This window comes from Eleutherodactylus coqui, chromosome 11, assembly GCF_035609145.1.
Source record: "Eleutherodactylus coqui strain aEleCoq1 chromosome 11, aEleCoq1.hap1, whole genome shotgun sequence".
NCBI lineage: Eukaryota > Metazoa > Chordata > Amphibia > Anura > Eleutherodactylidae > Eleutherodactylus > Eleutherodactylus coqui.
The window spans coordinates 53,388,032-53,408,031 of record NC_089847.1 but is presented as its reverse complement, the minus strand read 5'-3'; the positions used below and the strand labels follow the sequence as shown (position 1 = coordinate 53,408,031).

General features: G+C 44.9%; 18 non-coding genes across 18 annotated transcripts; all 18 read left to right on the top strand.

The window, feature by feature from the left end:
* The first annotated feature begins 242 nt into the window (after window positions 1–242).
* Window positions 243–314, top strand: TRNAD-GUC (transfer RNA aspartic acid (anticodon GUC)). Its single transcript has one exon. It is a non-coding gene; the product is annotated as a tRNA-Asp (tRNA).
* Window positions 315–724: 410 nt separating this feature from the next.
* Window positions 725–796, top strand: TRNAD-GUC (transfer RNA aspartic acid (anticodon GUC)). Its single transcript has one exon. It is a non-coding gene; the product is annotated as a tRNA-Asp (tRNA).
* An 892-nt stretch (window positions 797–1,688) lies between these two features.
* On the top strand, window positions 1,689–1,760 carry TRNAD-GUC (transfer RNA aspartic acid (anticodon GUC)). Its single transcript has one exon. It is a non-coding gene; the product is annotated as a tRNA-Asp (tRNA).
* Window positions 1,761–2,170: 410 nt separating this feature from the next.
* Window positions 2,171–2,242, top strand: TRNAD-GUC (transfer RNA aspartic acid (anticodon GUC)). Its single transcript has one exon. It is a non-coding gene; the product is annotated as a tRNA-Asp (tRNA).
* A 6,652-nt stretch (window positions 2,243–8,894) lies between these two features.
* On the top strand, window positions 8,895–8,966 carry TRNAD-GUC (transfer RNA aspartic acid (anticodon GUC)). The gene has a single exon. It is a non-coding gene; the product is annotated as a tRNA-Asp (tRNA).
* A 410-nt stretch (window positions 8,967–9,376) lies between these two features.
* On the top strand, window positions 9,377–9,448 carry TRNAD-GUC (transfer RNA aspartic acid (anticodon GUC)). Its single transcript has one exon. It is a non-coding gene; the product is annotated as a tRNA-Asp (tRNA).
* Window positions 9,449–9,859: 411 nt separating this feature from the next.
* TRNAD-GUC (transfer RNA aspartic acid (anticodon GUC)) lies at window positions 9,860–9,931 on the top strand. Its single transcript has one exon. It is a non-coding gene; the product is annotated as a tRNA-Asp (tRNA).
* An 892-nt stretch (window positions 9,932–10,823) lies between these two features.
* On the top strand, window positions 10,824–10,895 carry TRNAD-GUC (transfer RNA aspartic acid (anticodon GUC)). The gene has a single exon. It is a non-coding gene; the product is annotated as a tRNA-Asp (tRNA).
* Window positions 10,896–11,777: 882 nt separating this feature from the next.
* Window positions 11,778–11,849, top strand: TRNAD-GUC (transfer RNA aspartic acid (anticodon GUC)). The gene has a single exon. It is a non-coding gene; the product is annotated as a tRNA-Asp (tRNA).
* Window positions 11,850–12,741: 892 nt separating this feature from the next.
* Window positions 12,742–12,813, top strand: TRNAD-GUC (transfer RNA aspartic acid (anticodon GUC)). The gene has a single exon. It is a non-coding gene; the product is annotated as a tRNA-Asp (tRNA).
* Window positions 12,814–13,694: 881 nt separating this feature from the next.
* On the top strand, window positions 13,695–13,766 carry TRNAD-GUC (transfer RNA aspartic acid (anticodon GUC)). Its single transcript has one exon. It is a non-coding gene; the product is annotated as a tRNA-Asp (tRNA).
* An 892-nt stretch (window positions 13,767–14,658) lies between these two features.
* Window positions 14,659–14,730, top strand: TRNAD-GUC (transfer RNA aspartic acid (anticodon GUC)). Its single transcript has one exon. It is a non-coding gene; the product is annotated as a tRNA-Asp (tRNA).
* Window positions 14,731–15,622: 892 nt separating this feature from the next.
* Window positions 15,623–15,694, top strand: TRNAD-GUC (transfer RNA aspartic acid (anticodon GUC)). Its single transcript has one exon. It is a non-coding gene; the product is annotated as a tRNA-Asp (tRNA).
* Window positions 15,695–16,586: 892 nt separating this feature from the next.
* TRNAD-GUC (transfer RNA aspartic acid (anticodon GUC)) lies at window positions 16,587–16,658 on the top strand. Its single transcript has one exon. It is a non-coding gene; the product is annotated as a tRNA-Asp (tRNA).
* A 410-nt stretch (window positions 16,659–17,068) lies between these two features.
* Window positions 17,069–17,140, top strand: TRNAD-GUC (transfer RNA aspartic acid (anticodon GUC)). The gene has a single exon. It is a non-coding gene; the product is annotated as a tRNA-Asp (tRNA).
* An 892-nt stretch (window positions 17,141–18,032) lies between these two features.
* Window positions 18,033–18,104, top strand: TRNAD-GUC (transfer RNA aspartic acid (anticodon GUC)). The gene has a single exon. It is a non-coding gene; the product is annotated as a tRNA-Asp (tRNA).
* A 410-nt stretch (window positions 18,105–18,514) lies between these two features.
* TRNAD-GUC (transfer RNA aspartic acid (anticodon GUC)) lies at window positions 18,515–18,586 on the top strand. Its single transcript has one exon. It is a non-coding gene; the product is annotated as a tRNA-Asp (tRNA).
* Window positions 18,587–19,467: 881 nt separating this feature from the next.
* Window positions 19,468–19,539, top strand: TRNAD-GUC (transfer RNA aspartic acid (anticodon GUC)). Its single transcript has one exon. It is a non-coding gene; the product is annotated as a tRNA-Asp (tRNA).
* The last annotated feature ends 461 nt before the right edge of the window (window positions 19,540–20,000 follow it).

Below are 20,000 nucleotides of genomic sequence, written 5' to 3'. Positions count from 1 at the left end.
TCCAAACAGCGCTTTGTCCCCAGGAATCACTGCAGCTTTACCTTTGGGGAAAAGGAAAAAGTCTGATTTGTCAGACTTGAGATTTCTTTAGCTGGACTTTGCAGTTAGATGACTCAAGATATCATCTGTGGAAGCTATTTTTCTTTTGGCAGAACATCTGCGTATGTGTAAATGGGCAAAATTCTATCGGTCCCAAGAGTAAATGGGTCCGCCCGAATACTGCCATGCTTTCATCAGCTTCTTCCTCGTTAGTATAGTGGTGAGTATCCCCGCCTGTCACGCGGGAGACCGGGGTTCGATTCCCCGACGGGGAGTGCTTTTCTCGTTTTCTACGAAGCTATTTCCCAAGACTGTCGCCATCTTTGACAAAGTCCATCTCAAGAAGAAGTGATTCCTGCTAAATGCTAAGAAGCATGCCACTTTGCTATCCTCTTGCCTATGTACTATTTACAACACCAGGTTATGTTTTTCTGCATTTCACCTCCAAACAGCGCTTTGTCCCCAGGAATCACTGCAGCTTTACCTTTGGGGAAAAGGAAAAAGTCTGATTTGTCAGACTTGAGATTTCTTTAGCTGGACTTTGCAGTTAGATGACTCAAGATATCATCTGTGGAAGCTATTTTTCTTTTGGCAGAACATCTGCGTATGTGTAAATGGGCAAAATTCTATCGGTCCCAAGAGTAAATGGGTCTGCCCGAATACTGCCATTCTTTCATCAGCTTCTTCCTCGTTAGTATAGTGGTGAGTATCCCCGCCTGTCACGCGGGAGACCGGGGTTCGATTCCCCGACGGGGAGTGCTTTTCTCGTTTTCTACGAAGCTATTTCCCAAGACTGTCGCCATCTTTGACAAAGTCCATCTCAAGAAGAAGTACTTCCTGCTAAATGCTAAGAAGCATGCCACTTTGCTATCCTCTTGCCTATGTACTATTTACAACACCAGGTTATGTTTTTCTGCATTTCACCTCCAAACAGCGCTTTGTCCCCAGGAATCACTGCAGCTTTACCTTTGGGGAAAAGGAAAAAGTCTGATTTGTCAGACTTGAGATTTCTTTAGCTGGACTTTGCAGTTAGATGACTCAAGATATCATCTGTGGAAGCTATTTTTCTTTTGGCAGAACATCTGCGTATGTGTAAATGGGCAAAATTCTATCGGTCCCAAGAGTAAATGGGTCCGCCCGAATACTGCCATGCTTTCATCAGCTTTTTCCTCGTTAGTTTAGTGGTGAGTATCCCCACCTGTCACGCGGGAGACCGGGGTTCGATTCCCCGACGGGGAGTGCTTTTCTCGTTTTCTACGAAGCTATTTCCCAAGACTGTCGCCATCTTTGGCAAAGTCCATCTCAAGAAGAAGTGCTTCCTGCTAAATGCTAAGAAGCATGCCACTTTGCTATCCTCTTGCCTATGTACTGTTTACAACACCAGGTTATGTTTTTCTGCATTTCACCTCCAAACAGCGCTTTGTCCCCAGGAATCACTGCAGCTTTACCTTTGGGGAAAGAGAAAAAGTCTGATTTGTCAGACTTGAGATTTCTTTAGCTGGACTTTGCAGTTAGATGACTCAAGATATCATCTGTGGAAGCTATTTTTTTTTTGGCAGAACATCTGCGTATGTGTAAATGGGCAAAATTCTATCGGTCCCAAGAGTAAATGGGTCTGCCCGAATACTGCCATTCTTTCATCAGCTTCTTCCTCGTTAGTATAGTGGTGAGTATCCCCGCCTGTCACGCGGGAGACCGGGGTTCGATTCCCCGACGGGGAGTGCTTTTCTCGTTTTCTACGAAGCTATTTCCCAAGACTGTCGCCATCTTTGACAAAGTCCATCTCAAGAAGAAGTACTTCCTGCTAAATGCTAAGAAGCATGCCACTTTGCTATCCTCTTGCCTATGTACTATTTACAACACCAGGTTATGTTTTTCTGCATTTCACCTCCAAACAGCGCTTTGTCCCCAGGAATCACTGCAGCTTTACCTTTGGGGAAAGAGAAAAAGTCTGATTTGTCAGACTTGAGATTTCTTTAGCTGGACTTTGCAGTTAGATGACTCAAGATATCATCTGTGGAAGCTATTTTTCTTTTGGCAGAACATCTGCGTATGTGTAAATGGGCAAAATTCTATCGGTCCCAAGAGTAAATGGGTCCGCCCGAATACTGCCATGCTTTCATCAGCTTCTTCCTCGTTAGTATAGTGGTGAGTATCCCCGCCTGTCACGCGGGAGACCGGGGTTCGATTCCCCGACGGGGAGTGCTTTTCTCGTTTTCTACGAAGCTATTTCCCAAGACTGTCGCCATCTTTGACAAAGTCCATCTCAAGAAGAAGTGCTTCCTGCTAAATGCTAAGAAGCATGCCACTTTGCTATCCTCTTGCCTATGTAGTATTTACAACACCAGGTTATGTTTTTCTGCATTTCACCTCCAAACAGCGCTTTGTCCCCAGGAATCACTGCAGCTTTACCTTTGGGGAAAGAGAAAAAGTCTGATTTGTCAGACTTGAGATTTCTTTAGCTGGACTTTGCAGTTAGATGACTCAAGATATCATCTGTGGAAGCTATTTTTTTTTTGGCAGAACATCTGCGTATGTGTAAATGGGCAAAATTCTATCGGTCCCAAGAGTAAATGGGTCTGCCCGAATACTGCCATTCTTTCATCAGCTTCTTCCTCGTTAGTATAGTGGTGAGTATCCCCACCTGTCACGCGGGAGACCGGGGTTCGATTCCCCGACGGGGAGTGCTTTTCTCGTTTTCTACGAAGCTATTTCCCAAGACTGTCGCCATCTTTGACAAAGTCCATCTCAAGAAGAAGTACTTCCTGCTAAATGCTAAGAAGCATGCCACTTTGCTATCCTCTTGCCTATGTACTATTTACAACACCAGGTTATGTTTTTCTGCATTTCACCTCCAAACAGCGCTTTGTCCCCAGGAATCACTGCAGCTTTACCTTTGGGGAAAAGGAAAAAGTCTGATTTGTCAGACTTGAGATTTCTTTAGCTGGACTTTGCAGTTAGATGACTCAAGATATCATCTGTGGAAGCTATTTTTCTTTTGGCAGAACATCTGCGTATGTGTAAATGGGCAAAATTCTATCGGTCCCAAGAGTAAATGGGTCCGCCCGAATATTGCCATGCTTTCATCAGCTTTTTCCTCGTTAGTTTAGTGGTGAGTATCCCCGCCTGTCACGCGGGAGACCGGGGTTCGATTCCCCGACGGGGAGTGCTTTTCTCGTTTTCTACGAAGCTATTTCCCAAGACTGTCGCCATCTTTGACAAAGTCCATCTCAAGAAGAAGTGCTTCCTGCTAAATGCTAAGAAGCATGCCACTTTGCTATCCTCTTGCCTATGTACTATTTACAACACCAGGTTATGTTTTTCTGCATTTCACCTCCAAACAGCGCTTTGTCCCCAGGAATCACTGCAGCTTTACCTTTGGGGAAAGAGAAAAAGTCTGATTTGTCAGACTTGAGATTTCTTTAGCTGGACTTTGCAGTTAGATGACTCAAGATATCATCTGTGGAAGCTATTTTTCTTTTGGCAGAACATCTGCGTATGTGTAAATGGGCAAAATTCTATCGGTCCCAAGAGTAAATGGGTCTGCCCGAATACTGCCATGCTTTCATCAGCTTCTTCCTCGTTAGTATAGTGGTGAGTATCCCCGCCTGTCACGCGGGAGACCGGGGTTCGTTTCCCCGACGGGGAGTGCTTTTCTCGTTTTCTACGAAGCTATTTCCCAAGACTGTCGCCATCTTTGACAAAGTCCATCTCAAGAAGAAGTGCTTCCTGCTAAATGCTAAGAAGCATGCCACTTTGCTATCCTCTTGCCTATGTACTATTTACAACACCAGGTTATGTTTTTCTGCATTTCACCTCCAAACAGCGCTTTGTCCCCAGGAATCACTGCAGCTTTACCTTTGGGGAAAGAGAAAAAGTCTGATTTGTCAGACTTGAGATTTCTTTAGCTGGACTTTGCAGTTAGATGACTCAAGATATCATCTGTGGAAGCTATTTTTCTTTTGGCAGAACATCTGCGTATGTGTAAATGGGCAAAATTCTATCGGTCCCAAGAGTAAATGGGTCCGCCCGAATACTGCCATGCTTTCATCAGCTTCTTCCTCGTTAGTATAGTGGTGAGTAACCCCACCTGTCACGCGGGAGACCGGGGTTTGATTCCCCGACGGGGAGTGGTTCTCTCGTTTTCTACGAAGCTATTTCCCAACACTGTCGCCATCTTTGACAAAGTCCATCTCAAGAAGAAGTGCTTCCTGCTAAATGCTAAGAAGCATGCCACTTTGCTATCCTCTTGCCTATGTACTATTTACAACACCAGGTTATGTTTTTCTGCATTTCACCTCCAAACAGCGCTTTGTCCCCAGGAATCACTGCAGCTTTACCTTTGGGGAAAGAGAAAAAGTCTGATTTGTCAGACTTGAGATTTCTTTAGCTGGACTTTGCAGTTAGATGACTCAAGATATCATCTGTGGAAGCTATTTTTCTTTTGGCAGAACATCTGCGTATGTGTAAATGGGCAAAATTCTATCGGTCCCAAGAGTAAATGGGTCCGCCCGAATACTGCCATGCTTTCATCAGCTTCTTCCTCATTAGTATAGTGGTGAGTATCCCCGCCTGTCACGCGGGAGACCGGGGTTCGATTCCCCGACGGGGAGTGCTTTTCTCGTTTTCTACGAAGCTATTTCCCAAGACTGTCGCCATCTTTGACAAAGTCCATCTCAAGAAGAAGTGCTTCCTGCTAAATGCTAAGAAGCATGCCACTTTGCTATCCTCTTGCCTATGTACTATTTACAACACCAGGTTATGTTTTTCTGCATTTCACCTCCAAACAGCGCTTTGTCCCCAGGAATCACTGCAGCTTTACCTTTGGGGAAAGAGAAAAAGTCTGATTTGTCAGACTTGAGATTTCTTTAGCTGGACTTTGCAGTTAGATGACTCAAGATATCATCTGTGGAAGCTATTTTTTTTTTGGCAGAACATCTGCGTATGTGTAAATGGGCAAAATTCTATCGGTCCCAAGAGTAAATGGGTCTGCCCGAATACTGCCATTCTTTCATCAGCTTCTTCCTCGTGAGTATCCCCGCCTGTCACGCGGGAGACCGGGGTTCGATTCCCCGACGGGGAGTGCTTTTCTCGTTTTCTACGAAGCTATTTCCCAAGACTGTCGCCATCTTTGACAAAGTCCATCTCAAGAAGAAGTACTTCCTGCTAAATGCTAAGAAGCATGCCACTTTGCTATCCTCTTGCCTATGTACTATTTACAACACCAGGTTATGTTTTTCTGCATTTCACCTCCAAACAGCGCTTTGTCCCCAGGAATCACTGCAGCTTTACCTTTGGGGAAAAGGAAAAAGTCTGATTTGTCAGACTTGAGATTTCTTTAGCTGGACTTTGCAGTTAGATGACTCAAGATATCATCTGTGGAAGCTATTTTTCTTTTGGCAGAACATCTGCGTATGTGTAAATGGGCAAAATTCTATCGGTCCCAAGAGTAAATGGGTCCGCCCGAATATTGCCATGCTTTCATCAGCTTTTTCCTCGTTAGTTTAGTGGTGAGTATCCCCGCCTGTCACGCGGGAGACCGGGGTTCGATTCCCCGACGGGGAGTGCTTTTCTCGTTTTCTACGAAGCTATTTCCCAAGACTGTCGCCATCTTTGACAAAGTCCATCTCAAGAAGAAGTGCTTCCTGCTAAATGCTAAGAAGCATGCCACTTTGCTATCCTCTTGCCTATGTACTATTTACAACACCAGGTTATGTTTTTCTGCATTTCACCTCCAAACAGCGCTTTGTCCCCAGGAATCACTGCAGCTTTACCTTTGGGGAAAGAGAAAAAGTCTGATTTGTCAGACTTGAGATTTCTTTAGCTGGACTTTGCAGTTAGATGACTCAAGATATCATCTGTGGAAGCTATTTTTCTTTTGGCAGAACATCTGCGTATGTGTAAATGGGCAAAATTCTATCGGTCCCAAGAGTAAATGGGTCTGCCCGAATACTGCCATGCTTTCATCAGCTTCTTCCTCGTTAGTATAGTGGTGAGTATCCCCGCCTGTCACGCGGGAGACCGGGGTTCGTTTCCCCGACGGGGAGTGCTTTTCTCGTTTTCTACGAAGCTATTTCCCAAGACTGTCGCCATCTTTGACAAAGTCCATCTCAAGAAGAAGTGCTTCCTGCTAAATGCTAAGAAGCATGCCACTTTGCTATCCTCTTGCCTATGTACTATTTACAACACCAGGTTATGTTTTTCTGCATTTCACCTCCAAACAGCGCTTTGTCCCCAGGAATCACTGCAGCTTTACCTTTGGGGAAAGAGAAAAAGTCTGATTTGTCAGACTTGAGATTTCTTTAGCTGGACTTTGCAGTTAGATGACTCAAGATATCATCTGTGGAAGCTATTTTTCTTTTGGCAGAACATCTGCGTATGTGTAAATGGGCAAAATTCTATCGGTCCCAAGAGTAAATGGGTCCGCCCGAATACTGCCATGCTTTCATCAGCTTCTTCCTCGTTAGTATAGTGGTGAGTAACCCCACCTGTCACGCGGGAGACCGGGGTTTGATTCCCCGACGGGGAGTGGTTCTCTCGTTTTCTACGAAGCTATTTCCCAACACTGTCGCCATCTTTGACAAAGTCCATCTCAAGAAGAAGTGCTTCCTGCTAAATGCTAAGAAGCATGCCACTTTGCTATCCTCTTGCCTATGTACTATTTACAACACCAGGTTATGTTTTTCTGCATTTCACCTCCAAACAGCGCTTTGTCCCCAGGAATCACTGCAGCTTTACCTTTGGGGAAAGAGAAAAAGTCTGATTTGTCAGACTTGAGATTTCTTTAGTTGGACTTTGCAGTTAGATGACTCAAGATATCATCTGTGGAAGCTATTTTTCTTTTGGCAGAACATCTGCGTATGTGTAAATGGGCAAAATTCTATCGGTCCCAAGAGTAAATGGGTCCGCCCGAATACTGCCATGCTTTCATCAGCTTCTTCCTCATTAGTATAGTGGTGAGTATCCCCGCCTGTCACGCGGGAGACCGGGGTTCGATTCCCCGACGGGGAGTGCTTTTCTCGTTTTCTACGAAGCTATTTCCCAAGACTGTCGCCATCTTTGACAAAGTCCATCTCAAGAAGAAGTGCTTCCTGCTAAATGCTAAGAAGCATGCCACTTTGCTATCCTCTTGCCTATGTACTATTTACAACACCAGGTTATGTTTTTCTGCATTTCACCTCCAAACAGCGCTTTGTCCCCAGGAATCACTGCAGCTTTACCTTTGGGGAAAGAGAAAAAGTCTGATTTGTCAGACTTGAGATTTCTTTAGCTGGACTTTGCAGTTAGATGACTCAAGATATCATCTGTGGAAGCTATTTTTTTTTTGGCAGAACATCTGCGTATGTGTAAATGGGCAAAATTCTATCGGTCCCAAGAGTAAATGGGTCTGCCCGAATACTGCCATTCTTTCATCAGCTTCTTCCTCGTGAGTATCCCCGCCTGTCACGCGGGAGACCGGGGTTCGATTCCCCGACGGGGAGTGCTTTTCTCGTTTTCTACGAAGCTATTTCCCAAGACTGTCGCCATCTTTGACAAAGTCCATCTCAAGAAGAAGTACTTCCTGCTAAATGCTAAGAAGCATGCCACTTTGCTATCCTCTTGCCTATGTACTATTTACAACACCAGGTTATGTTTTTCTGCATTTCACCTCCAAACAGCGCTTTGTCCCCAGGAATCACTGCAGCTTTACCTTTGGGGAAAAGGAAAAAGTCTGATTTGTCAGACTTGAGATTTCTTTAGCTGGACTTTGCAGTTAGATGACTCAAGATATCATCTGTGGAAGCTATTTTTCTTTTGGCAGAACATCTGCGTATGTGTAAATGGGCAAAATTCTATCGGTCCCAAGAGTAAATGGGTCCGCCCGAATACTGCCATGCTTTCATCAGCTTTTTCCTCGTTAGTTTAGTGGTGAGTATCCCCGCCTGTCACGCGGGAGACCGGGGTTCGATTCCCCGACGGGGAGTGCTTTTCTCGTTTTCTACGAAGCTATTTCCCAAGACTGTCGCCATCTTTGACAAAGTCCATCTCAAGAAGAAGTGCTTCCTGCTAAATGCTAAGAAGCATGCCACTTTGCTATCCTCTTGCCTATGTACTATTTACAACACCAGGTTATGTTTTTCTGCATTTCACCTCCAAACAGCGCTTTGTCCCCAGGAATCACTGCAGCTTTACCTTTGGGGAAAGAGAAAAAGTCTGATTTGTCAGACTTGAGATTTCTTTAGCTGGACTTTGCAGTTAGATGACTCAAGATATCATCTGTGGAAGCTATTTTTCTTTTGGCAGAACATCTGCGTATGTGTAAATGGGCAAAATTCTATCGGTCCCAAGAGTAAATGGGTCTGCCCGAATACTGCCATGCTTTCATCAGCTTCTTCCTCGTTAGTATAGTGGTGAGTATCCCCGCCTGTCACGCGGGAGACCGGGGTTCGTTTCCCCGACGGGGAGTGCTTTTCTCGTTTTCTACGAAGCTATTTCCCAAGACTGTCGCCATCTTTGACAAAGTCCATCTCAAGAAGAAGTGCTTCCTGCTAAATGCTAAGAAGCATGCCACTTTGCTATCCTCTTGCCTATGTACTATTTACAACACCAGGTTATGTTTTTCTGCATTTCACCTCCAAACAGCGCTTTGTCCCCAGGAATCACTGCAGCTTTACCTTTGGGGAAAGAGAAAAAGTCTGATTTGTCAGACTTGAGATTTCTTTAGCTGGACTTTGCAGTTAGATGACTCAAGATATCATCTGTGGAAGCTATTTTTCTTTTGGCAGAACATCTGCGTATGTGTAAATGGGCAAAATTCTATCGGTCCCAAGAGTAAATGGGTCTGCCCGAATACTGCCATTCTTTCATCAGCTTCTTCCTCGTTAGTATAGTGGTGAGTATTCCCGCCTGTCACGCGGGAGACCGGGGTTCGATTCCCCGACGGGGAGTACTTTTCTCGTTTTCTACGAAGCTATTTCCCAAGACTGTCGCCATCTTTGGCAAAGTCCATCTCAAGAAGAAGTGATTCCTGCTAAATGCTAAGAAGCATGCCACTTTGCTATGCTCTTGCCTATGTACTGTTTACAACACCAGGTTATGTTTTTCTGCATTTCACCTCCAAACAGCGCTTTGTCCCCAGGAATCACTGCAGCTTTACCTTTGGGGAAAGAGAAAAAGTCTGATTTGTCAGACTTGAGATTTCTTTAGCTGGACTTTGCAGTTAGATGACTCAAGATATCATCTGTGGAAGCTATTTTTTTTTTGGCAGAACATCTGCGTATGTGTAAATGGGCAAAATTCTATCGGTCCCAAGAGTAAATGGGTCTGCCCGAATACTGCCATTCTTTCATCAGCTTCTTCCTCGTTAGTATAGTGGTGAGTATCCCCGCCTGTCACGCGGGAGACCGGGGTTCGATTCCCCGACGGGGAGTGCTTTTCTCGTTTTCTACGAAGCTATTTCCCAAGACTGTCGCCATCTTTGGCAAAGTCCATCTCAAGAAGAAGTGCTTCCTGCTAAATGCTAAGAAGCATGCCACTTTGCTATCCTCTTGCCTATGTACTGTTTACAACACCAGGTTATGTTTTTCTGCATTTCACCTCCAAACAGCGCTTTGTCCCCAGGAATCACTGCAGCTTTACCTTTGGGGAAAGAGAAAAAGTCTGATTTGTCAGACTTGAGATTTCTTTAGCTGGACTTTGCAGTTAGATGACTCAAGATATCATCTGTGGAAGCTATTTTTTTTTTTGGCAGAACATCTGCGTATGTGTAAATGGGCAAAATTCTATCGGTCCCAAGAGTAAATGGGTCTGCCCGAATACTGCCATGCTTTCATCAGCTTCTTCCTCGTTAGTATAGTGGTGAGTATCCCCGCCTGTCACGCGGGAGACCGGGGTTCGATTCCCCGACGGGGAGTGCTTTTCTCGTTTTCTACGAAGCTATTTCCCAAGACTGTCGCCATCTTTGACAAAGTCCATCTCAAGAAGAAGTGCTTCCTGCTAAATGCTAAGAAGCATGCCACTTTGCTATCCTCTTGCCTATGTACTGTTTACAACACCAGGTTGTGTTTTTCTGCATTTCACCTCCAAACAGCGCTTTGTCCCCAGGAATCACTGCAGCTTTACCTTTGGGGAAAGAGAAAAAGTCTGATTTGTCAGACTTGAGATTTCTTTAGCTGGACTTTGCAGTTAGATGACTCAAGATATCATCTGTGGAAGCTATTTTTCTTTTGGCAGAACATCTGCGTATGTGTAAATGGGCAAAATTCTATCGTTCCCAAGAGTAAATGGGTCCGCCCGAATACTGCCATGCTTTCATCAGCTTCTTCCTCGTTAGTATAGTGGTGAGTATCCCCGCCTGTCATGCGGGAGACCGGGGTTCGATTCCCCGACGGGGAGTGCTTTTCTCGTTTTCTACGAAGCTATTTCCCAAGACTGTCGCCATCTTTGACAAAGTCCATCTCAAGAAGAAGTGATTCCTGCTAAATGCTAAGAAGCATGCCACTTTGCTATCCTCTTGCCTATGTACTATTTACAACACCAGGTTATGTTTTTCTGCATTTCACCTCCAAACAGCGCTTTGTCCCCAGGAATCACTGCAGCTTTACCTTTGGGGAAAAGGAAAAAGTCTGATTTGTCAGACTTGAGATTTCTTTAGCTGGACTTTGCAGTTAGATGACTCAAGATATCATCTGTGGAAGCTATTTTTCTTTTGGCAGAACATCTGCGTATGTGTAAATGGGCAAAATTCTATCGGTCCCAAGAGTAAATGGGTCTGCCCGAATACTGCCATTCTTTCATCAGCTTCTTCCTCGTTAGTATAGTGGTGAGTATCCCCGCCTGTCACGCGGGAGACCGGGGTTCGATTCCCCGACGGGGAGTACTTTTCTCGTTTTCTACGAAGCTATTTCCCAAGACTGTCGCCATCTTTGGCAAAGTCCATCTCAAGAAGAAGTGCTTCCTGCTAAATGCTAAGAAGCATGCCACTTTGCCTATGTACTGTTTACAACACCAGGTTATGTTTTTCTGCATTTCACCTCCAAACAGCGCTTTGTCCCCAGGAATCACTGCAGCTTTACCTTTGGGGAAAGAGAAAAAGTCTGATTTGTCAGACTTGAGATTTCTTTAGCTGGACTTTGCAGTTAGATGACTCAAGATATCATCTGTGGAAGCTATTTTTCTTTTGGCAGAACATCTGCGTATGTGTAAATGGGCAAAATTCTATCGGTCCCAAGAGTAAATGGGTCCACCCGAATACTGCCATGTTTTCATCAGCTTCTTCCTCGTTAGTATAGTGGTGAGTATCCCCACCTGTCACGCGGGAGACCGGGGTTCGATTCCCCGACGGGGAGTGCTTTTCTCGTTTTCTACGAAGCTATTTCCCAAGACTGTCGCCATCTTTGGCAAAGTCCATCTCAAGAAGAAGTGCTTCCTGCTAAATGCTAAGAAGCATGCCACTTTGCTATCCTCTTGCCTATGTACTGTTTACAACACCAGGTTATGTTTTTCTGCATTTCACCTCCAAACAGCGCTTTGTCCCCAGGAATCACTGCAGCTTTACCTTTGGGGAAAGAGAAAAAGTCTGATTTGTCAGACTTGAGATTTCTTTAGCTGGACTTTGCAGTTAGATGACTCAAGATATCATCTGTGGAAGCTATTTTTTTTTTTGGCAGAACATCTGCGTATGTGTAAATGGGCAAAATTCTATCGGTCCCAAGAGTAAATGGGTCTGCCCGAATACTGCCATGCTTTCATCAGCTTCTTCCTCGTTAGTATAGTGGTGAGTATCCCCGCCTGTCACGCGGGAGACCGGGGTTCGATTCCCCGACGGGGAGTGCTTTTCTCGTTTTCTACGAAGCTATTTCCCAAGACTGTCGCCATCTTTGACAAAGTCCATCTCAAGAAGAAGTGCTTCCTGCTAAATGCTAAGAAGCATGCCACTTTGCTATCCTCTTGCCTATGTACTGTTTACAACACCAGGTTGTGTTTTTCTGCATTTCACCTCCAAACAGCGCTTTGTCCCCAGGAATCACTGCAGCTTTACCTTTGGGGAAAGAGAAAAAGTCTGATTTGTCAGACTTGAGATTTCTTTAGCTGGACTTTGCAGTTAGATGACTCAAGATATCATCTGTGGAAGCTATTTTTCTTTTGGCAGAACATCTGCGTATGTGTAAATGGGCAAAATTCTATCGTTCCCAAGAGTAAATGGGTCCGCCCGAATACTGCCATGCTTTCATCAGCTTCTTCCTCGTTAGTATAGTGGTGAGTATCCCCGCCTGTCATGCGGGAGACCGGGGTTCGATTCCCCGACGGGGAGTGCTTTTCTCGTTTTCTACGAAGCTATTTCCCAAGACTGTCGCCATCTTTGACAAAGTCCATCTCAAGAAGAAGTGATTCCTGCTAAATGCTAAGAAGCATGCCACTTTGCTATCCTCTTGCCTATGTACTATTTACAACACCAGGTTATGTTTTTCTGCATTTCACCTCCAAACAGCGCTTTGTCCCCAGGAATCACTGCAGCTTTACCTTTGGGGAAAAGGAAAAAGTCTGATTTGTCAGACTTGAGATTTCTTTAGCTGGACTTTGCAGTTAGATGACTCAAGATATCATCTGTGGAAGCTATTTTTCTTTTGGCAGAACATCTGCGTATGTGTAAATGGGCAAAATTCTATCGGTCCCAAGAGTAAATGGGTCTGCCCGAATACTGCCATTCTTTCATCAGCTTCTTCCTCGTTAGTATAGTGGTGAGTATCCCCGCCTGTCACGCGGGAGACCGGGGTTCGATTCCCCGACGGGGAGTACTTTTCTCGTTTTCTACGAAGCTATTTCCCAAGACTGTCGCCATCTTTGGCAAAGTCCATCTCAAGAAGAAGTGCTTCCTGCTAAATGCTAAGAAGCATGCCACTTTGCCTATGTACTGTTTACAACACCAGGTTATGTTTTTCTGCATTTCACCTCCAAACAGCGCTTTGTCCCCAGGAATCACTGCAGCTTTACCTTTGGGGAAAGAGAAAAAGTCTGATTTGTCAGACTTGAGATTTCTTTAGCTGGACTTTGCAGTTAGATGACTCAAGATATCATCTGTGGAAGCTATTTTTCTTTTGGCAGAACATCTGCGTATGTGTAAATGGGCAAAATTCTATCGGTCCCAAGAGTAAATGGGTCCACCCGAATACTGCCATGTTTTCATCAGCTTCTTCCTCGTTAGTATAGTGGTGAGTATCCCCACCTGTCACGCGGGAGACCGGGGTTCGATTCCCCGACGGGGAGTGCTTTTCTCGTTTTCTACGAAGCTATTTCCCAAGACTGTCGCCATCTTTGACAAAGTCCATCTCAAGAAGAAGTGCTTCCTGCTAAATGCTAAGAAGCATGCCACTTTGCTATCCTCTTGCCTATGTACTATTTACAACACCAGGTTATGTTTTTCTGCATTTCACCTCCAAACAGCGCTTTGTCCCCAGGAATCACTGCAGCTTTACCTTTGGGGAAAGAGAAAAAGTCTGATTTGTCAGACTTGAGATTTCTTTAGCTGGACTTTGCAGTTAGATGACTCAAGATATCATCTGTGGAAGCTATTTTTCTTTTGGCAGAACATCTGAGTACGTGTAAATGGGCAAAATTCTATCGGTCCCAAGAGTAAATGGGTCTGCCCGAATACTGCCATGCTTTCATCAGCTTCTTCCTCGTTAGTATAGTGGTGAGTATCCCCGCCTGTCACGCGGGAGACCGGGGTTCGATTCCCCGACGGGGAGTGCTTTTCTCGTTTTCTACTAAGCTATTTCCCAAGACTGTCGCCATCTTTGACAAAGTCCATCTCAAGAAGAAGTGCTTCCTGCTAAATGCTAAGAAGCATGCCACTTTGCTATCCTCTTGCCTATGTACTATTTACAACACCAGGTTATGTTTTTCTGCATTTCACCTCCAAACAGCGCTTTGTCCCCAGGAATCACTGCAGCTTTACCTTTGGGGAAAGAGAAAAAGTCTGATTTGTCAGATTTGAGATTTCTTTAGCTGGACTTTGCAGTTAGATGACTCAAGATATCATCTGTGGAAGCTATTTTTCTTTTGGCAGAACATCTGCGTATGTGTAAATGGGCAAAATTCTATCGGTCCCAAGAGTAAATGGGTCTGCCCGAATACTGCCATGCTTTCATCAGCTTCTTCCTCGCTAGTATAGTAGTGAGTATCCCCGCCTGTCACGCGGGAGACCGGGGTTCGATTCCCCGACGGGGAGTGCTTTTCTCGTTTTCTACGAAGCTATTTCCCAAGACTGTCGCCATCTTTGGCAAAGTCCATCTCAAGAAGAAGTGCTTCCTGCTAAATGCTAAGAAGCATGCCACTTTGCTATCCTCTTGCCTATGTACTATTTACAACACCAGGTTATGTTTTTCTGCATTTCACCTCCAAACAGCGCTTTGTCCCCAGGAATCACTGCAGCTTTACCTTTGGGGAAAAGGAAAAAGTCTGATTTGTCAGACTTGAGATTTCTTTAGCTGGACTTTGCAGTTAGATGACTCAAGATATCATCTGTGGAAGCTATTTTTCTTTTGGCAGAACATCTGCGTATGTGTAAATGGGCAAAATTCTATCGGTCCCAAGAGTAAATGGGTCTGCCCGAATACTGCCATGTTTTCATCAGCTTCTTCCTCGTTAGTATAGTGGTGAGTATCCCCGCCTGTCACGCGGGAGACCGGGGTTCGATTCCCCGACGGGGAGTGCTTTTCTCGTTTTCTACTAAGCTATTTCCCAAGACTGTCGCCATCTTTGGCAAAGTCCATCTCAAGAAGAAGTGCTTCCTGCTAAATGCTAAGAAGCATGCCACTTTGCTATCCTCTTGCCTATGTACTATTTACAACACCAGGTTATGTTTTTCTGCATTTCACCTCCAAACAGCGCTTTGTCCCCAGGAATCACTGCAGCTTTACCTTTGGGGAAAGAGAAAAAGTCTGATTTGTCAGACTTGAGATTTCTTTAGCTGGACTTTGCAGTTAGATGACTCAAGATATCATCTGTGGAAGCTACTTTTCTTTTGGCAGAACATCTGCGTATGTGTAAATGGGCAAAATTCTATCGGTCCCAAGAGTAAATGGGTCTGCCCGAATACTGCCATGTTTTTATCAGCTTCTTCCTCGTTAGTATAGTGGTGAGTAGCCCCGCCTGTCACGCGGGAGACCGGGGTTCGATTCCCCGACGGGGAGTGCTTTTCTCGTTTTCTACGAAGCTATTTCCCAAGACTGTCGCCATCTTTGACAAAGTCCATCTCAAGAAGAAGTGCTTCCTGCTAAATGCTAAGAAGCATGCCACTTTGCTATCCTCTTGCCTATGTACTATTTACAACACCAGGTTATGTTTTTCTGCATTTCACCTCCAAACAGCGCTTTGTCCCCAGGAATCACTGCAGCTTTACCTTTGGGGAAAGAGAAAAAGTCTGATTTGTCAGACTTGAGATTTCTTTAGCTGGACTTTGCAGTTAGATGACTCAAGATATCATCTGTGGAAGCTATTTTTCTTTTGGCAGAACATCTGAGTACGTGTAAATGGGCAAAATTCTATCGGTCCCAAGAGTAAATGGGTCTGCCCGAATACTGCCATGCTTTCATCAGCTTCTTCCTCGTTAGTATAGTGGTGAGTATCCCCGCCTGTCACGCGGGAGACCGGGGTTCGATTCCCCGACGGGGAGTGCTTTTCTCGTTTTCTACTAAGCTATTTCCCAAGACTGTCGCCATCTTTGACAAAGTCCATCTCAAGAAGAAGTGCTTCCTGCTAAATGCTAAGAAGCATGCCACTTTGCTATCCTCTTGCCTATGTACTATTTACAACACCAGGTTATGTTTTTCTGCATTTCACCTCCAAACAGCGCTTTGTCCCCAGGAATCACTGCAGCTTTACCTTTGGGGAAAAGGAAAAAGTCTGATTTGTCAGACTTGAGATTTCTTTAGCTGGACTTTGCAGTTAGATGACTCAAGATATCATCTGTGGAAGCTATTTTTCTTTTGGCAGAACATCTGCGTATGTGTAAATGGGCAAAATTCTATCGGTCCCAAGAGTAAATGGGTCTGCCCGAATACTGCCATGCTTTCATCAGCTTCTTCCTCGTTAGTATAGTGGTGAGTATCCCCACCTGTCACGCGGGAGACCGGGGTTCGATTCCCCAACGGGGAGTGCTTTTCTCGTTTTCTACGAAGCTATTTCCCAAGACTGTCGCCATCTTTGACAAAGTCCATCTCAAGAAGAAGTGCTTCCTGCTAAATGCTAAGAAGCATGCCACTTTGCTATCCTCTTGCCTATGTACTGTTTACAACACCAGGTTATGTTTTTCTGCATTTCACCTCCAAACAGCGCTTTGTCCCCAGGAATCACTGCAGCTTTACCTTTGGGGAAAGAGAAAAAGTCTGATTTGTCAGACTTGAGATTTCTTTAGCTGGACTTTGCAGTTAGATGACTCAAGATATCATCTGTGGAAGCTATTTTTCTTTTGGCAGAACATCTGCGTATGTGTAAATGGGCAAAATTCTATCGGTCCCAAGAGTAAATGGGTCCACCCGAATACTGCCATGTTTTCATCAGCTTCTTCCTCGTTAGTATAGTGGTGAGTATCCCCGCCTGTCACGCGGGAGACCGGGGTTCGATTCCCCGACGGGGAGTGCTTTTCTCGTTTTCTACTAAGCTATTTCCCAAGACTGTCGCCATCTTTGGCAAAGTCCATCTCAAGAAGAAGTGCTTCCTGCTAAATGCTAAGAAGCATGCCACTTTGCTATCCTCTTGCCTATGTACTGTTTACAACACCATGTTATGTTTTTCTGCATTTCACCTCCAAACAGCGCTTTGTCCCCAGGAATCACTGCAGCTTTACCTTTGGGGAAAGAGAAAAAGTCTGATTTGTCAGACTTGAGATTTCTTTAGCTGGACTTTGCAGTTAGATGACTCAAGATATCATCTGTGGAAGCTATTTTTCTTTTGGCAGAACATCTGCGTATGTGTAAATGGGCAAAATTCTATCGGTCCCAAGAGTAAATGGGTCTGCCCGAATACTGCGATTCTTTCATCAGCTTCTTCCTCGTTAGTATAGTGGTGAGTATCCCCGCCTGTCACGCGGGAGACCGGGGTTCGATTCCCCGACGGGGAGTGCTTTTCTCGTTTTCTACTAAGCTATTTCCCAAGACTGTCGCCATCTTTGACAAAGTCCATCTCAAGAAGAAGTGCTTCCTGCTAAATGCTAAGAAGCATGCCACTTTGCTATCCTCTTGCCTATGTACTATTTACAACACCAGGTTATGTTTTTCTGCATTTCACCTCCAAACAGCGCTTTGTCCCCAGGAATCACTGCAGCTTTACCTTTGGGGAAAAGGAAAAAGTCTGATTTGTCAGACTTGAGATTTCTTTAGCTGGACTTTGCAGTTAGATGACTCAAGATATCATCTGTGGAAGCTATTTTTCTTTTGGCAGAACATCTGCGTATGTGTAAATGGGCAAAATTCTATCGGTCCCAAGAGTAAATGGGTCTGCCCGAATACTGCCATGCTTTCATCAGCTTCTTCCTCGTTAGTATAGTGGTGAGTATCCCCACCTGTCACGCGGGAGACCGGGGTTCGATTCCCCAACGGGGAGTGCTTTTCTCGTTTTCTACGAAGCTATTTCCCAAGACTGTCGCCATCTTTGACAAAGTCCATCTCAAGAAGAAGTGCTTCCTGCTAAATGCTAAGAAGCATGCCACTTTGCTATCCTCTTGCCTATGTACTGTTTACAACACCAGGTTATGTTTTTCTGCATTTCACCTCCAAACAGCGCTTTGTCCCCAGGAATCACTGCAGCTTTACCTTTGGGGAAAGAGAAAAAGTCTGATTTGTCAGACTTGAGATTTCTTTAGCTGGACTTTGCAGTTAGATGACTCAAGATATCATCTGTGGAAGCTATTTTTCTTTTGGCAGAACATCTGCGTATGTGTAAATGGGCAAAATTCTATCGGTCCCAAGAGTAAATGGGTCCACCCGAATACTGCCATGTTTTCATCAGCTTCTTCCTCGTTAGTATAGTGGTGAGTATCCCCGCCTGTCACGCGGGAGACCGGGGTTCGATTCCCCGACGGGGAGTGCTTTTCTCGTTTTCTACTAAGCTATTTCCCAAGACTGTCGCCATCTTTGGCAAAGTCCATCTCAAGAAGAAGTGCTTCCTGCTAAATGCTAAGAAGCATGCCACTTTGCTATCCTCTTGCCTATGTACTGTTTACAACACCAGGTTATGTTTTTCTGCATTTCACCTCCAAACAGCGCTTTGTCCCCAGGAATCACTGCAGCTTTACCTTTGGGGAAAGAGAAAAAGTCTGATTTGTCAGACTTGAGATTTCTTTAGCTGGACTTTGCAGTTAGATGACTCAAGATATCATCTGTGGAAGCTATTTTTCTTTTGGCAGAACATCTGCGTATGTGTAAATGGGCAAAATTCTATCGGTCCCAAGAGTAAATGGGTCCACCCGAATACTGCCATGCTTTCATCAGCTTCTTCCTCGTTAGTATAGTGGTGAGTATCCCCGCCTGTCACGCGGGAGACCGGGGTTCGATTCCCCGACGGGGAGTACTTTTCTCGTTTTCTACGAAGCTATTTCCCAAGACTGTCGCCATCTTTGGCAAAGTCCATCTCAAGAAGAAGTGCTTCCTGCTAAATGCTAAGAAGCATGCCACTTTGCCTATGTACTGTTTACAACACCAGGTTATGTTTTTCTGCATTTCACCTCCAAACAGCGCTTTGTCCCCAGGAATCACTGCAGCTTTACCTTTGGGGAAAGAGAAAAAGTCTGATTTGTCAGACTTGAGATTTCTTTAGCTGGACTTTGCAGTTAGATGACTCAAGATATCATCTGTGGAAGCTATTTTTCTTTTGGCAGAACATCTGCGTATGTGTAAATGGGCAAAATTCTATCGGTCCCAAGAGTAAATGGGTCCACCCGAATACTGCCATGTTTTCATCAGCTTCTTCCTCGTTAGTATAGTGGTGAGTATCCCCACCTGTCACGCGGGAGACCGGGGTTCGATTCCCCGACGGGGAGTGCTTTTCTCGTTTTCTACGAAGCTATTTCCCAAGACTGTCGCCATCTTTGACAAAGTCCATCTCAAGAAGAAGTGCTTCCTGCTAAATGCTAAGAAGCATGCCACTTTGCTATCCTCTTGCCTATGTACTATTTACAACACCAGGTTATGTTTTTCTGCATTTCACCTCCAAACAGCGCTTTGTCCCCAGGAATCACTGCAGCTTTACCTTTGGGGAAAGAGAAAAAGTCTGATTTGTCAGACTTGAGATTTCTTTAGCTGGACTTTGCAGTTAGATGACTCAAGATATCATCTGTGGAAGCTATTTTTCTTTTGGCAGAACATCTGAGTACGTGTAAATGGGCAAAATTCTATCGGTCCCAAGAGTAAATGGGTCTGCCCGAATACTGCCATGCTTTCATCAGCTTCTTCCTCGTTAGTATAGTGGTGAGTATCCCCGCCTGTCACGCGGGAGACCGGGGTTCGATTCCCCGACGGGGAGTGCTTTTCTCGTTTTCTACTAAGCTATTTCCCAAGACTGTCGCCATCTTTGACAAAGTCCATCTCAAGAAGAAGTGCTTCCTGCTAAATGCTAAGAAGCATGCCACTTTGCTATCCTCTTGCCTATGTACTATTTACAACACCAGGTTATGTTTTTCTGCATTTCACCTCCAAACAGCGCTTTGTCCCCAGGAATCACTGCAGCTTTACCTTTGGGGAAAGAGAAAAAGTCTGATTTGTCAGATTTGAGATTTCTTTAGCTGGACTTTGCAGTTAGATGACTCAAGATATCATCTGTGGAAGCTATTTTTCTTTTGGCAGAACATCTGCGTATGTGTAAATGGGCAAAATTCTATCGGTCCCAAGAGTAAATGGGTCTGCCCGAATACTGCCATGCTTTCATCAGCTTCTTCCTCGCTAGTATAGTAGTGAGTATCCCCGCCTGTCACGCGGGAGACCGGG